The sequence below is a fragment of the Spermophilus citellus genome (assembly GCF_964194105.1).
Source record: "Spermophilus citellus genome assembly, chromosome: 15".
NCBI lineage: Eukaryota > Metazoa > Chordata > Mammalia > Rodentia > Sciuridae > Spermophilus > Spermophilus citellus.
Window position 1 is genome coordinate 46,205,640 of NC_138195.1, and position 16,783 is coordinate 46,222,422.

General features: G+C 37.3%; 1 protein-coding gene across 3 annotated transcripts in view; it reads right to left on the minus strand.

Moving 5' to 3' along the window:
* Positions 1–16,503, minus strand: part of MICU1 (mitochondrial calcium uptake 1) — a 188,988-nt gene extending 172,485 nt beyond the window's left edge. For 2 of the 3 annotated variants that reach the window (XM_081267168.1, XM_081267166.1), the window contains exon 1: positions 16,372–16,503. The gene's annotated coding sequence lies outside the window, so the exon portion shown is untranslated. Of the gene's footprint in view, positions 1–16,348 lie in introns of all 3 variants that reach the window. The other variant, XM_081267167.1, reaches the window with a different exon arrangement.
* Between the last annotated feature and the right edge of the window lie 280 nt (positions 16,504–16,783).

The following is a 16,783-nucleotide window of genomic DNA, read 5'->3' on the forward strand; positions in this document are numbered from 1 at the left end:
TCACTCTCTCTTTAAAAAAAATAAAATAAAAAAAATAAAAATGGTTTACATGTAAACTTTATATGTATTTTTATCACTATTTAAAAAAATATTAATGGAGTTACCCACATGGAATTGAGACAAACAGGTTAGAAAGAATTGGGAGATAAGGTATAGTAGAAGGGATGCTGGAGGAATAACACTTTTCTGACTCTCAGAACCATGGTAATGTTTTACATGCCTACCATCTATTAGTGTTCCTTAAGGATAATTTCTCCTATGATTAAATTCAAAATCATATTATGGCAGATTTAAATTTTCTTCATGTCTTCTGATGCAAATCAGAATTCTACCCCAATATGTGGTATGCTAGCATTTGAGGAAAGAACAGGTGTTGCCTTTTTGACATGTTCCTACTCACCTCCCCTGAAGCAGGCCAAAAGAGGGTTTAGGTATAGCTCAGTGGTAAAGCACTTGCCTAGCTTGCACAAGTCCCTCTTTCCAGAGGATTCCTCCATACACCTTGAAGAAATGAGCAGAAGACCGGGATTCCAAGAAAACTCTCAAACAGGCTTTGTTAAGTCCCCCACAATTCATTATAATTAGATCATATCACCTTTGTCCAATTATAATTGTGCATTACTGACAAATCATCAAACCTAAACATAAAAATACACATATTTCCTTTTTTTTTTTTGGGGGGGGGTGTCATAATTTCTGAAGGCTCCTGTGTCATGTAAAACTTACATTAAGAAATACATATGCTTCTCTTTTATTTGTCTATCCTTTGTTACAGGGGCTATAATCACAAACCTTACAATGAGTAAGAAAAAGTTATTACTTTTTCTTCCCTTCAGTAATATATAAGCAACAATATGTCACCATGTTATTTTGACCAGCTGGTAAAATATCTTGAAGAAAAATTTGAGTGGTAGGAAAATTGTCTTTAGGGAATGGGACCACAAAAGTCAAACCCCAAAGGAATTAAAGGAGGGGGACAATAAAAAGGAAATTCTCCTATTACATCTTTACTTTTCCTTCTTTATTAATATAGAAACATATTCCAGTATCTTGTACCTTAAAAAATCCTTACTTGACCCAAATCTTCTTACAGCTACAGGACCATTTCTATACTTCTCTCACCCCAAAACTTATAGAATGGAGTTTTTACAGTTGTTTCTCCTTGTATTCTATTCTCTTTAACAAGCTCTGGTGAGATTTCCAGCCTCATTAATTTACTGAATTTATTCTTAGTGTAAACCCAGTAATTTTCATTTTGCCAGGTCCTGGTCAGTTTTCTGTCCTGATCTTACCTGCTCTTAAGTAGGTTGAAAAGACAGTTACTCCTTCATCCTCAATATGCAGTCATGCACAGCATAACAACATTTGGTCAAGGACTGACCAGATATAGATATTTGAGATAGATATTTAGTTAGAGATAGATATTTAGTTAGAGCCACAGAGAGAAAACTAAATCTCTAAAGGAGAAATGCTCCAGTTGGAATGTAGAATAGGTGGCTTGTGAACAACTCAAAAGTTGGACAAAGTGGCTTAAGGAACAAAAATGTATGAGTGCCCTAAACAACCCATAAGTACTTCGTAACTTTCCAGTTCCCTGTAAGTTTTCAGGAATTAAGCAAAGCAGGAACAAGACCTCAATAGAAAGAAACCATTAACCTCATGAAGCCAGGAGCCAACATTTGACTGAACCATGACCCTGAAACCCTATCATCTGATCAACCACCCCACCATAAGAGATGCTGATGTTAGCTAAAGCCTACATACCAGAAGAGACCCTCCTAAAGGGGAAACACTATTTTGCTCAATATTTCCCAGTCCCAAAGTCCAGTACCTTTGGATAATATATATTCTAACTAGTTATGGACCCTAATAGAATTTTAAGCCCTGGCAGATACATCTTACTATTAAGATGGTCCACATTCTGACAATGTACATCTTTGCTTTTAACTTTCTGATAAAGCTCTTCTTCTCTCTGCTAAAACCTAACTCATGGGCTGGGGATGTGGCTCAAGCGGTAGTGCGCTCGCCTGACATGTGTGCGGCCCGGGTTCGATCCTCAGCACCACGTACAAACAGAGATGTTGTGTCCGCCGAAAAAAAACTAAAATAAATAAATAAATTCTCTCTCTCTCTCTCTCTCTCTCTCCCCCTCCCTCCCTCCCTCCTCTCTCTTTAAAAATAAAAAAATTAAAAAAAACCTAACTCATCCTTAAATTCTTTTCTACACCATGGTCAAGAGCCTAGAAGGTTGGAATAGAGGTCTCTTCTGCCTTTAAAGAGATTCACTTATGGTAACAGTTCCATAAGACTATATGCTTAATAAAGTCACAGCTCTTAGTTTATATAAGTATACTCTATTCACATTCACACAACAATTGTCAAATGACACATTTCTCAGAATGTATTCTTGTAGATTACATATGCTTGCTATGAGATTACATTCTCTTGATTTTATACCTATTTCTCTGGTATTTTTTCCTGAATACTCTCTAAATGTTAGAATATAGGATTTATAATCTTCTCTTTTTACCCTCTCATCCTAGACAATGTCCTCATAGCCTATGGTTTTAAATGCCATTTATATGCTAAAAATTCCCAAAACGTTATCTCCAGCTTGTGCTTTCCACATAGATCTAAACAGTATATTTAACTTCCTACACAGCAACAGTCTAAGTTAGCTTAGCCCAAAACAGAACTTTCGATTTCTATCAATCCATACCTGTTCCATGCATTTCATTAAATCATAACACAATCGAGTTACAAAAGCCCAAAATTGGGAGTGAGTTGATTTCTTCCTTCCTAAACTCTCAAGCAGAATCTACCAGGAAGCACTTTGGGGTCTGTTTCACAATGGCATGTCAATCCAGAAAATTTCTATTTCCACTTTAACAATGAAGTCCATACCACAATCCTATTAAGCTTAGATTTTTCCAATTGCTTCCTAAGTGGTCTCCTTGTTTTAATTCTCTATATTAGCCAGAGTTATCTTTTTAAAATACAAATCAGACATGTAGAGAATAGGCAGATCTATGGTCAGAAAGTGGATTAATGGTTGCATAGGGTAGGCAGGTGGAAAGTTAATAGAAAATGAGTGGAAAGTGCGAATGAGTTCTAGGGTTCTTTTTGAGGTAATGAAAATGTTCTAAAATTGATTCTGGTGATGGTTACATACTTCTGTGAATCTATGAAAAGTTTCTAAAGTTCTTTAGGTGAATTCTGTCTCAGTAAAGCTGTTAACAAGTGTAAATAGGATCATCTGATTCTCCTAATAAGCAATTAAATTGAGATTGAAAAACAATTGACACTGAATCTACAGTCTATAACTTGCAGCTTAAACCTAACTAGGTCAACTGTCTACTAAAGAGAGAAAGGGGAGAAAAAAAAACTTCCTAGGAATTATACAATATCTTCATTGTCAAAGTATGATATTCTAAGAGAATTCTTTGTCCAGAGACCTGTCCTTTAAAAAAAAAAGTAAGAAAAATGAAAAATGCTTAAAGTTCTTCATATGGAAGAATAACCACATAGGAGAGAAACCTGGAAATTCAGGAATAAAGAAAGAGCAACAAATTGATTTGCATCACTTCTTAGAATTTTGCTGTGATTTTTATTTTTGTTCCTGTAGGGGAGGAAAATAATTTTCTCCTCTACCTTTCATGAGTTCTTGGATGGAACAAAAGAAAAACAAAGTTTTAAAACATGTATAACACTGTATACATGGTAAATAACCCAGAGATTAGTAAATTTCTAGGGCAAATCTCAAAAGATTTGTCTTAGATTTCAGGAGAACAAAGAAAGAAGTTTTGGGGAGATAACCAGTCAAGATGAGATGGCCAGGGCTGAGGGCCCGGGTTCAATCCCCAGCACCTGGGGTGGAAAAAGGTGGTAGTAGGCAGGGAATGGCCTGGAAAAACACAAGGATAAATTTAAATGCAGATTTTAAAATAGATGCTTTTTCCACTGATAAGTCTCTAGTAAATTAATTATCATCTCTCTTTTCTTGGTGTATCCCTATAAATGTAAATTTCTTACTAAAGGTTTACTAAATTTTCAGAGCCTCTCATTTATCTTTAGTTTCTCAAAATAATCCTTATGACAGAAGGGCATATTTTGAAGTGACATTCTGGTCTCCTACAGTCATATTTTGGGGTGACAAGTCTTGAACCCCATCATTTCTCTGTACATAATATGCCATTTTTCCTCTGAGTACTTATTACTTGGCACATGGTAGCCTGTAGTAAGGAGGTGGGATGGGTTCTGTGTTGTCCTGTAGCATCAGTTTTTAGCAGGGATATTGTATCACTGAGTTTGGTGAATGGGGCCTTCTCAGTGGCCCTCCCTTTCCTTGGAATGTAGACTTCTGATGATCTGGGCTTTGGCCTCTCCCTCAGGGGTAAAGGATTTATTTTTCTTTTGTCTTCTAAACTCAAAGGATCTTCATCTTTCTCTGAGGTGACAAAGTTTTCTATCTTTCCCCAGTGGCTTAAGGTTTTTGTTATTTAGGGGAAAGATCTGAAAAGAGCTTATTGTTTTTCCCATTGTAGTGGATGCTCCCCTGTAATGGGCTTACTCTCCTAAAATAGCTTTCTTTGTCTCCTTCTCTTCCCTCAATCTTTTTTAAAATTGTATATATTTATGATGTGCAACATCATGTTTTGGTATGCTTATGCATAGTGGAATGATTCCTCAAACTCACTGGTGAGTTCCACCATTGAAAAGAGCCTGTGAGTGGCTGTAACTTTCTATGTGTTTAGGATTCCAGAAATTCTATAAATCTACTTCCCATTTAGCCTTTGGCAATCTTTGAAATATTTTAGCTGGATTTTAGGTATTTACCCTATAAAAATGAAAAAAAAATGTTCATATGAAAACTTAAAAATGAATGTTCACAGAAGCTCTATTCATAGTTACATAAAAATATGTTCGATATCATTTTCCATTAGCAAAATGTAAGATAAAACTACTATGAGACCATTACATACCTAACTCAATGCCAAAAAGAAAAATACCATATTTTACCACATAATTGTCTGAGATACAATGCCATGGTTTTTTGTTTGTTTGTTTTTGCAAAAAAGTTGCACACAACCATTATGTGAAGCTTAAAAAAAAAAAAGTGTCAATGCCATACTTAAAAAATTTTACTATAGTGTTGCAAAGTATGAACTTAACAAAATTTAATCTTCTGAAAAAAAATGTATCTTCTGTGTCTAAAGATCCTGCACCACCATCATTGGTTTTGTTATCTGATATGCTGTCTTCAGCAGAACCCATGTAAGATATGTTTACCATTAGTACTGCAGCACTCTAAACAAACCACAGGAGAGTCTTTGGAAATACACTCACAACGCCATGTGTACTAAAAATTCTAGGCATGTACACAGAACAATAATATTCAGCCTTAAAAAAGGAAGGAAAGTGTGACACGCTACAACATGGATGAACCCTGAGGTCATTATACTAAGTCAAGTCAGATACAAAAGGACAAAACTATATGATTCCACTTATATGAGGTACCTAAAATAATCAAATTCATAGAGATAGAAAGTATTATTATTACCAAGAACTAAGAAGAGGGGTAGTGAGAAGTTATTGTTTAAAGGGTAGAAGTTCTACTAGGAATGATGAAAAAGTTCCAAAAATGGATAGTGGTGATGGGTGCACAAAATGGTGAATATCCAAAGCTACTGAATTGTATACTTAAGCAGTCAAGATAGTAAATTTTACATTATGTATACTTTACTGCTATTTAAAAAAGAAAATCCAGGGGCTGGGGTTGTGACTCAATGGTAGAGCGCTTGCCTTGCATGTGTGACGCCCTGGGTTTGATTCTCGGTATCACATACAAATAAATAGACAAACTCCAGAGATAGGGCAGAGGGGTGGGAGGGAAAGGGAGGGGGTGGGGAGTTAGCAAGGATAGTGAAATGTGATAGATATCATTATCCAAAGTACAGTATGAAGACACGAATTGGTGTCAACATACTTTATATACAACCAGAGATAAGAAAAATTGTGCTGTGTATGTGTAATGAGAATTGTAATGCATTCCACTGTCATTAAAAAAAAAAATCAATAAGAAAATTCATCATCAACAACTAATAAAAATATTTTTTTAAAAGAAAATCCGGGCTGGGGTTATGGCTCAGTGGTAGAGCACTCACCTTGCACATGTGAAACCCTGGGTTCTATCCTCAGCACCACATAAAAATAAATAAACAAAGATATTGTGACCATGTGTAACAAAAAAACTATTAAAAAAGAAAAAATAAGAAAATTCAATCTAGTCTAAAAACCTTATTTTGATTTTATTATGACTGGACAGAATTTCCCAAGGTAGTATAATTAGAATTTAATAAAAAGGCTGTTATATTGGGCTGGGGATGTGGCTCAAGCAGTAGCGTGCTCGCCTGGCATGCATGTGGCCCGGGTTTGATCCTCAGCACCACATACAAACAAAGATGTTGTGTCCGCCAAAAACTAAAAAGTAAATATTAAAAAATTCTCTCTCTCTCTCTCTCTCTCTCTCTTTAAAAAAAAAAAAAAAAAGCCAGCCATAGCAATTTAGCTAGGCACTAAGCAACTCACTAACCCTGTCTCTAAATAAAATACAAAATAGGGCTGGGGATGTGGCTCAGTGGTCGAATGTCCCTGAGTTCAATCCCTGGTTGCCCCCACCCCCAAAAAGGTAAAGTAAACTGAAGTGTTGATTAATGGACAAATAGATAAGCAAAACGGGGTGTGTGTGTATGTATTAAATATTATTCAGCCTTTTAAAAGAAGGAAATTCTGGCCTATGCTACAAAATGGATGAATTCTGAAGCCATTATGCTAAGTGAAATAAGCCAGTAACAAAAACAGAAATATTGTGTGGTTTCCCTTATATGAAGTACCTAGAGTACTCAAATCATATAGACAGAAAGTATAATGGAGATTGTCAGAGGTTAGAAGAGAGAGGATGGTGGGAGTTGGTGTTTTAATCAGTATGGCATTTCAGTTTGGGACAAACAAAGTTCTGGAAATTATTGGCACTGATAGTTATATGATAACATGAATGTACTTAATGTCATTTACATTAATTAACTATTTAAAAGATGAATTTTATAAATTATGGTAAACATACATAAAATTACCATTTTAACTACTTTTGTGTGTGGCTGTGCACACGTGCATTCAGTACTGGGGATTGAACCCAGAGTGCTGAGCTACATCCCCAATCCTTTTTTTTTTTAAGCTTATTTTATTTTTTTAGTTATCAGTGGACCTTTTATTTATTTATTTATATGTGGTGCTGAAAATTGAACCCAGTGCTTCACACATGCCAGGCAAGTGCTCTACCACAGAGTCACAACTCCAGCTCCCCCAATCCTTTTTTTTTTGTTAAAGACAGGGTCTTGCTAAATTGCTAAGGTTAGCCTCAAATCTGTGATTCCCTTGCCTCAGCCTCCCAAATTGCTGGGATTACAGACACACAGCACCATGTCCAATTCATTTTAACCACTTTTAAGCATAAAATTAAGTGGAATTATATACATTAACCATGTTGTACAAAAACAGAACAACCCTCACTTCTGCAGAGAAGAGGACAATTGCATTGTATCCTTTCTCAAATACTGGATTTGTCTGATTGCTTCCTTATAGTCAGGTTTAAGTTGTTTATTTCTTTCTACTTTCTTCAAACAAGAAGTTACATATAGGATGGGCATGGTGGCAGGGACAAGAGGATTGCAAGTTCAAAGCCAGCTTCAGCAATTTAGCAAGGCTCTGAGCAACTCAGCAAGACCCTGTCTCTAATAAAATACAAAAAGGGCTGGGGATGTGGCTCAGTGGTTAAATGCCCCTGGGTTCAATCCCTGATGATGATGATGATGATGATGATGATGAAGAAGAAGAAGAAGAAGAAGAAGAAGAAGAAGAAGAAGAAGAAGAAGAAGAAAGAAGAAAGAAGAGGAGGAGGAGGAGGAGGAGGAGGAGGAGGAGGAGGAGGAGGAGGAGGAGGAAGAAACATCCAAAAGTTCCATCAAAGTCTAAGTAATTTAGTTTGAATTCTGAAAAGATTATTTTGTATACTTCATGAGCCTTGGTTTAGATTTTCTTCTCTAATATCTAATCTGCCATTATTTCCATCAAATACACTTTTCATCTCAAATATTATTATAGTTTACATCTCTATAAATTCAGTGTGGGTCTTTTTATATCTTCTCTGCTTAGCATTTTTAATCTTTCTTCTGGTTACCTGAGCATATATAATACACTATTAAAAAAAAAAAAAACACAGCCATTCTAATGTGTGGGGGTACATTTTATTATGTTCTGAAACTATTTAATGTCCCTCTCTACTAATCCTCTTTTATTTGGTTTTTATTTTTTTTTCTCATCATTATGTCATATTTTTCTGCTTCTTTGTATACCTAGTAATTTCTGATTGGGTGTAAAACAATGTGAATTTAACCTTGTATGCTGGACATTTCTGTCTTCCTGTAACTATAATTGAGCTTTCTTCTGGCACAAGATTAAGTTACCTGGAGACAATTTGACCCTTCCAGATCCTGCTTTTTCGTTTTGTCAGACTAGGCCAGAATAACACTTAGTTTATAGCTAATTTACCCTACCTATGAAGGTAAAAACCTTTCAGAGTCTACACAGGCACCAGACACCCTCAATTAGGGGAAACCACTATGCTTTGCCTGGGTTCTCTCTTCCTCCTCTGCAGCTGACACACTCTTCCAGGCAGCAAGCCAGAGCAATCACAGAGCTCATCTTGTTTGTTTGCCAACTCTCAGGCATCACTCTTTTTGTATGATGTCAAAAATCTAGAAAATCACTGCTTTCATCTGGTTAGTTTTGTTACTGTTTTGTTTTTTGGGTTTTTTTTTTTTTGATTGTTTGTTTTTTGACAGTATGGAGTATAGAACCAAGGACTCTGGATGCTAAACTACACTCCACTCATTTATTTTATTTTACTTTTCACTTTAAGAAAGGGTCTTGCTAAATTACCCAGCTGGCCTCAAATTCTGTGATCCTCCTGACTCAGCCTCCTGAGTAGTTGGGACTACAGGTGTGCATTAGTGTCACTGATTTTTATCTGCTTTTTAAGTAATTTCACACAGGAAATAGTTAAAGACCTGAGAAAATTAACAATACCTCTTATTTGAAATGTATTACAATAGAATCCACCTGATAATTTGTTTGGTTTTAGCGATGGGGCATCTTACTTTGTTGCCAATAGACCTCAAATTCCTAGGCTCAAGGAATATTCCTATCTCAGCCTCCTAAGTGCTAGACTACAGGCATAGATCACCATGCCCCACCTAATTGGATAATTTTTTAAAATATGATTTCCAAATATAAAAAATGAATTTCATTTCAAAAAGTAAGGAATATGACTGAAATACAAACTTACTATTGAACTATAGAATGCAAATTCATTTATAATGTTCTACAACAGCTGTCAAATAGAATATGTTGCAATGACAGAAATTATATCTTATATCTATGCTGTTCAATACAGCAGCCTGTAGCCATATGTGACTACAGAATACCAGAAACATACTAGTGAAATTGAAACAATTTTTAAAAATTTTTAACTGGCTTAAATTTAACTATCCATTCATCTGTCTGTTTCCTCCACTGGACTGTAAGTTCCCTGAAAATGAAATTTATTTTTCATCTCCCCCTCCAGTGCCCCAGTACATATTAGATACATATGGTAGATATGTGGCAGAATGTACAGACCGAATTTCCTAGATATATCCAATAAGTTCTCTAAATACCAAAGAGTGATAAAGATTACAGAGTACAGACTTAATCTCTTGGACTGTATCCTTATTCGGATTTTTTTAAAATATTTTTTTTAGTTGTAGATGGACACAATATCTTTATTTTATTTATTTATTTTATGTGGTGCTAAGGATCGAACCCAGGGCCTCGCACATGCTAGGCGAGCACTCTGCTGCTGAGCCACAACCCCAGACCTCTTATTTGGATTTTTAAAGCAGATGAAAAATTTTATCTATTCATTTATTCATCAAACACATTCTGAGCTCTTCATATGCCACATTGCAGAGTACTGACTCAATCCTCCTAATAGGCAAGCAAACTACTAGCGTTTATTTCTTAAAAGTAAAAAAAAGATCCAGGGGCTGGGGATGTAGCTCAGTAGATAAAGCTCAGGGTTGGAGCACTTGCCTAAGTGCTCATAAGGCCCCAATTACCAGTAGGAAAAAAACAACTGTTGCTAAACATTCTGAAATTGGGAAAATAATATTACTTAAGGTATCATTTCTGTTATAGTTAATATTAACAAAAACATGAGAACTTCTACATCCCAGATACTTGGCATACACAAAATAAACTTAATCTTCACAAGACCCCTATGAAATAAACATCATTTCCATTTGCAATGGAGCAAACTCAAGCTCACAGAAATTAGTGTTAAGAAGTGATAAATAAAGAAACAAAAACAACAAAAAGAAACAAAAACAAAACAAATAAATAAAAGAAGTGGGTTTTAGAATATATAGCTATTTAAACTTTAGCCTGTGCTGCCAATGTTAGCAATTGAAGTTCAAATGTCCACTGAATTGAGCTGCAGAAATTTCTTTTGATCAAAAAGACAATGGAGGGCTGGGGTACAGCGCTCACCTAGCACATGTGAGGCCCTGGGTTCCATCCTCAGCACCATATAGAAAGAAAGAAAGAAAGAAAGAAAGAAAGAAAGAAAGAAAGAAAGAAAGAAAGAAAGAGAAAGAAAGAAAGAAAGAAAGAAAGGTATATTTTAAAAAAAAGACAATGGATTAAACAATATGTTACTCTAATTATATTTTCTCTTAAAATATAATGAACCATGCATAATGATAAAAAAAACAGACATTAACATTAACTATAGTTTTAAAGTTAATACCCAGTGACAACAATTAGTGGCAACAATAGTGATTTTTCTTATAATGTTCAAAATGAAGTGGTGTCTACAAAAACATTTTTATTTACTGTTTATAAATTACTGCATCTCAGTCAAATTTATTTACTGTAATGAAAATACCAATATTCATGGAACTAGGGTTGTAGCTCAGTGATAGAAAGTGTGTTTAGCATACACTAGTCCCTGGGTTCAACATGCAGCACCAAATCCCCCCTCACACACATACACACAACAGTAATAATAATAATTAATTTTAACCAACTGGCCAAATACACAATATATTTAAAGTTATAAAACCTGAATACTCCAGAGCAAAGATACTAGACATACATGTAATGACAAAAAATATACAAAGTGAAAAAGTTTAAACTGAAAGGGTCCTATACATGTAATAGCAATACAGTTTACCCTGGAAGAGTTGAAATTTCAAGGTCCATAAGTTAATAATAGGCATTTTTAAAAGAAAAAAAAAATCACTACAGAAACTGTAGATACAACTGCAAAAGGAAAGCAAGTTCTCTTAAATACAAATACAAGCCAAATACAAATGTAAGCCAGGTTGAGGCAGGAGAAATGCAAGTTAGAGGTCAACCTGGGCAATTTAACCAAACACTGTCTCAAAAAGAAAAAAGAAAAAGGGGACCGCCGGAGTTGTGGCTCAGTGGTAGAGTGCTTGCCTAGCATGTGTGAGGCAGTGGGTTTGATTACTAGCACTGCATGTGAAGAAATAAAATAAAGGTCCATTGACAACTAAAAAACATTTTAAAAGAAAACGAAAGGGCTGGGGATGTAGCTCAGTACTATTGTACCTACTTACAATGCATAAGGCCCTGAATTCAATCCCCAGTAGAGCAAAAAACAAAACAAAACAAAACAAAAAAACCCAAATACATACAAACACCTGTCATTTTTACCTATCCAGCAACCATTCTCCCTTATCCAGGAAATTACACCTCAATTTAAACTTGGAAACTAAATATCCCCCATTTCTAATTCATGTGATTTGAAACCATGTTTCCCATTTCCCTAATCCACAGTGGAAATAAAATTGAAACCTGGTCATAGAAAGCATTCCACCACCTGCCGGCAGGAAATGGCCTCCAGGATGACTGAAGACCCAAGTCAGGCCAAGTGTAAGACTACCAGACAGAAGTTTGCTAAAACAGCAGAGAAAGGGAAGTTCTCTTTCTCCTGTGGTTTCTAATATTGTAAGGTATAAGCCCAGTGCTATTACTACTATCTTTCTCAGGAAGCCTGACTCCATAGTTTCAACTACTTTTCCACAATGATCCCTAGATACACAAAGGGAACTAGTGATCTGCTGCTAAGGAAAAAGATAAATGTGGACTGGGATTGTGGCTCAGTGGTAGAGCGCTTACCTAGCATCTGTGAGGCACTGGATTTGCTTCTCAGCACCACATATAAATAAATAAAATAAAGGTCCATTGACAACTAAAAAATATATTACAAAAAAGATAAGTGTTTAAATATTATATTTTTCAAATTTAAGACCATACTATTAATTTATTTATTTTGGTTCTGGGAACTGAACCCAGGAGCACTCAACCACTGATCTACATCCCCAGCTCTTTTTATTTTTTATTTTCAGACAGGGTATCACTAAATTGCTGAGGCTGGCTTCAAACTTGGATCCTCCTGCCTCAGCCTCCTGAGTTGCTAGGATTACACACATGCTCCATGACAAGCTTATCAAACTTTGTTTTTATGATAGGAAAAATAAAACATTTAAAGCATACTGTCCCTCTGTTTTCTTCTCATATATGCTCAGATATTTATATTTAATAGCTTAAAAGCATTAACAGCCGCACAGTGGCGCACACCTGCAATCCCAGCAGCTCAGAGGTGAGGCAGAAGGATTGCAAGTTCAAAGACAGCCTCAGCAATTCAAGGAGGCCCTAAGCAAATTAGCAAGACCCTGTCTCAAAATAAAAAAAAATAAAGTGTTGGGAATGTGGATGTGGCTTAGTGGTTAAGTGACCCTGGGTTCAATCCCCGATACCAGGGGCAAAAAAAAAAAGACATTAACAATCTTTTCGGAATTTACCCAAGAATACACACCTAAAAAGAATCACTTTTTTTTCTTTTGGCACAAAATAAAGCAATTTTCATTTTTAGCAGGAGTGGAGGGTTGTGAATGGTAAACCTTTTTTTTTTTTTTTTTTTTTGAGAGAGAGAGAGAATTTTAATATTTTATTTTTTAGTTTTCGGCAGACACAACATCTTTGTATGTGGTGCTGAGGATGGAACCTGGGCCGCACGCACGCCAGGCGTGCGCGCTACTGCTTGAGCCACATCCCCAGCCCAGTAAACCTTTTTTTAAAACTTGATTCTTAAAGTCAGGAGCAGTGATGCATACCTGCAATCCCTTAGGGGGCTGGAACAAGAGGATCATGAGTTCCAGGATAGCCTCAGCAACTCAGCAAGGCCCTAAACAACTTAGCAAGACCCTGCCTCACAATAAAAAAATATAAAAGGGATTGGGAGGGGCTGAGGCTGTAGCTCAGTGGCAGAGCACTTGCCTAGCATGTATGAGGCACTGGGTTTGACCCTTAGCAACACATAAAAATGAAACAAATAAAATAAAGGCATGCTGTCCATCTACAACTACAAAAAAAGGGGGGGGGGGATATAGTTCAATGGTAAAGCGCCCCTAAGGTTCAATCCCCAGCACCAAACAACAATAATAACAATAAAAATAAATAAAATTAGACTATTAAGAGGAGAAGAAGTGCATTGGGGAAAGGAAAGAGCAGGGGACAGTAGTGGAGGAGGGAGGGATATAATCAAAGAATATTAGTTGCACGTATAAATATGCCACAATGAAACTCATTATTCTGTATAATTAAAATGCACTAATAAAAATGGCTCTTGACCCAGCTATTCCACTCCTCGGTCTATACCCAAAGGACTTAAAATCAGCTTACTATAGTGACACAGCCACGTCAATATTTTAGCAGCACAATTTACAATAACTAAACTGTGGAATCAACCTAGATGCTCATCAATAGATGAGGAGATAAAGAAACTGTGGTATATAAACACAATGGAATATTACTCAGCATTAAAATAGAATAAAATTATGGCATTTGCAGGTAAATGGATGGAGGTGGAGAATATCATGTTAAGCAAAGTAAGCCAAACCCCAAAAAACAAGGCCAAATGTGTTCTCTGATTAATAGATGCTAAACCATACTGGGGGAGGGCATGGGAAGCCTGGAGGAACTGTAGACTGGGCAAAGGGGAGGGTGGGGAGGAGAGGAGACATGGGGCAGAAAAGATGGTGGAATGAGACAAACATCATTACCCTAGATACATGTATGATTGCATGAATGGTGCCACTCTACATCGTGTACAGCCAGAGAATTGAAAAGCTGGGCTTCATTTGTACACAATGAACTAAAATGCATTCTGCTGTCATGTATATCTAAGTTAGGAAAAAAAACCACACCCACAAAAAAATGGCTCTCATATAAAAATGAATATATTAAACAACTCTGTATGGAAAAAATCATTAATATTTAGCAAGTGTTACAGTTATTATAAAAATTGCTCAAGATGTGAAACTAACTTTAAAGTTTAAAAATGGGAAAATTATGTTTAAATAAGGTTTTATCAATTACATTACTGCAAATATTTATTGTCATTATGTAACCTGTACCTTTGCTCTGGGATATTCAGGTTTTGTAACTTTAAACATATTATGTATTTGGACAATTTGGTAAGTAATTACTGAAGTACTATAATTCTAAATACTGTAAGACCTAAAGAAGCTGGTCAGTTAAGTATTTCTGTCACAATTATTTAACGTAATATTGAATTATGACAGAAATTAAATACTGTTAGTTTTTTCTTAAATACACAAAAATGAATCACAGGATATGCTCTTTGGGAATATATAAAATCCACTCAACGAAGCAGGGAGCGGTGGTGGGCACCAGTAATCCCCCCTACTTGGGAGACTGAGACAGGAGGATCACTTGAGTCCAGGAGCTAAGCCAGCCTGGGCAACAGAGTGAGACTCTATATGCCCCCCCACCAAAAACAGTGTGCTGAATATAGCAATTACTCTATTGAGTATACAGGAAGACAGTTTAAAAAAGCTTTTGTTAGCTTCTATAACTTTTTCCCATTCTCCCCAGGCACACAAGCCATCTTCACTTTCTATTAATATTATTTGGCATTTTAGGATCCCCAGTAAGGACACTTACATGTCAATAACACTTTCTTGGCATAAAGAGGTGGCCAGAGTGATGTCTTTTAAATGGAAAAGATAATGAAAGATTTGTCAAGAGTTGGGGCAAACATAAGCTGGTGGCCACAATTTCTCACAGATAAGTGGCAGTAAGTTCTGAAACTTTTAGGATAAGGCATTCTTCAGCGCTCATTACCTGTCCTCAGAGAACCAGCACGTTGGTTAATTTGCCATATGGCTCAAAGACCTAAACTCTCCTACAGTTTTCAACTTCAAACCTGTTTAACTCTATGCAAACTCCTAGCACTGCTAAATCACTTCCACACTTGACCCAAAAGGATGCTTTAACACAACAAAAGTGGGTCAAAGAAGCCACTGGGGAAAAAAAAAGTGTGATTAAAAACATCTATTTATATAAGAACTAGAAGACAATGTCTTTCCTGGATTCCACAAGGAGAATATTTATAATCCCTTAGATATAAAATGTTTATTCTACTTGTATTTACAATACTTAACAAAGTTTCGGACATCTAAGTGAGAGGTAAAGATTACAGAGATGACAACAGAAAAGAACAGTCCGTCTGAAATCCTCTTTCAACACAGATTGTCAGTAGCACCCGGCTCGTTCCCAAAACATCAGTGTACCAGGATGGGACGGTGAGAAGGAAACGAGAGAAACTGAAGAGTAGGGGGTGGGAGGCGGGCAGAGATGGACACAGAGACAGAATGAGAACTCAAAGGCACTGAAAAAGAAAATAGCGAGAAGCCTATACTTTGTTTTGTTCCCTTTAGGCGACGATGATTTTCACTTTTTTCAACTCAATGATTAATACATCTCCCCATCAGAGATCCAGCCGTAAACTCCCTCACCCACTTCTGACCACGTCCACAAATTCCAGGAGAACCAGTCAAGGCTACCTGTGTCTACTGGGCGCCGCTGAGAGGGACGTCGGCGCCCAAGTGAACCCTGCCTGTGGGAACCCGCACTGGGAGAAGTTCTCCCCGGACAGGAATAAAGGACCGGGTGGGATGAAAGAAAGCGGAGGACGGGAAGCAGGCAGGGCTCAGGACGCCTCTCAGCACCCGGAGCTGAGCGCGTCGGAGCAGCGGTCCCGCCTAAGGCGCCGGAGCCCGAGGGGCTGGCCCCCGCAGCCCGGGTCCCTAAAAGCCGTTCCGCCACCCTCTTCGCCTTCCCTAAAAGGCTGTCTCCTTACCCGTCTCAGAGTCCTAGACTCACCCGTCTGCGCTCGAGCTTTGGCAGCTCCAGGGTCAAAAGCCGCCCACCTCTAGCAACCATAGAGACAGAGAACCAGAGAAGCCTCTCCCTCCACCGCCCACACTCACGTGACTCCCGTAGCCGCTGGGCCTGTCGGGATCTCGGCGAAATGAGTGGGCGGGGAAAGCACGAGAAAAGGGGAGGGTAGAGAGAAGGCGGGGAAGTAACTCGCTCCGCCCCGCTCTCGGACCCCGCCCCCTCATCGTTTAGGCGGGAAAGCGGGCTGCCGCCCAGAAGCCCTGGATTATTTCTTCCGGTTTTCCCCTCCCGTAGGGGGTCTAGGAGTCTGATAAGGAATGAATTGGGAGTTCTCATTTTCTCGTTGGTTGGGCAAAAAGGAGCCTGTGATAAAAGCTGGGCCACAGGGAGGTGG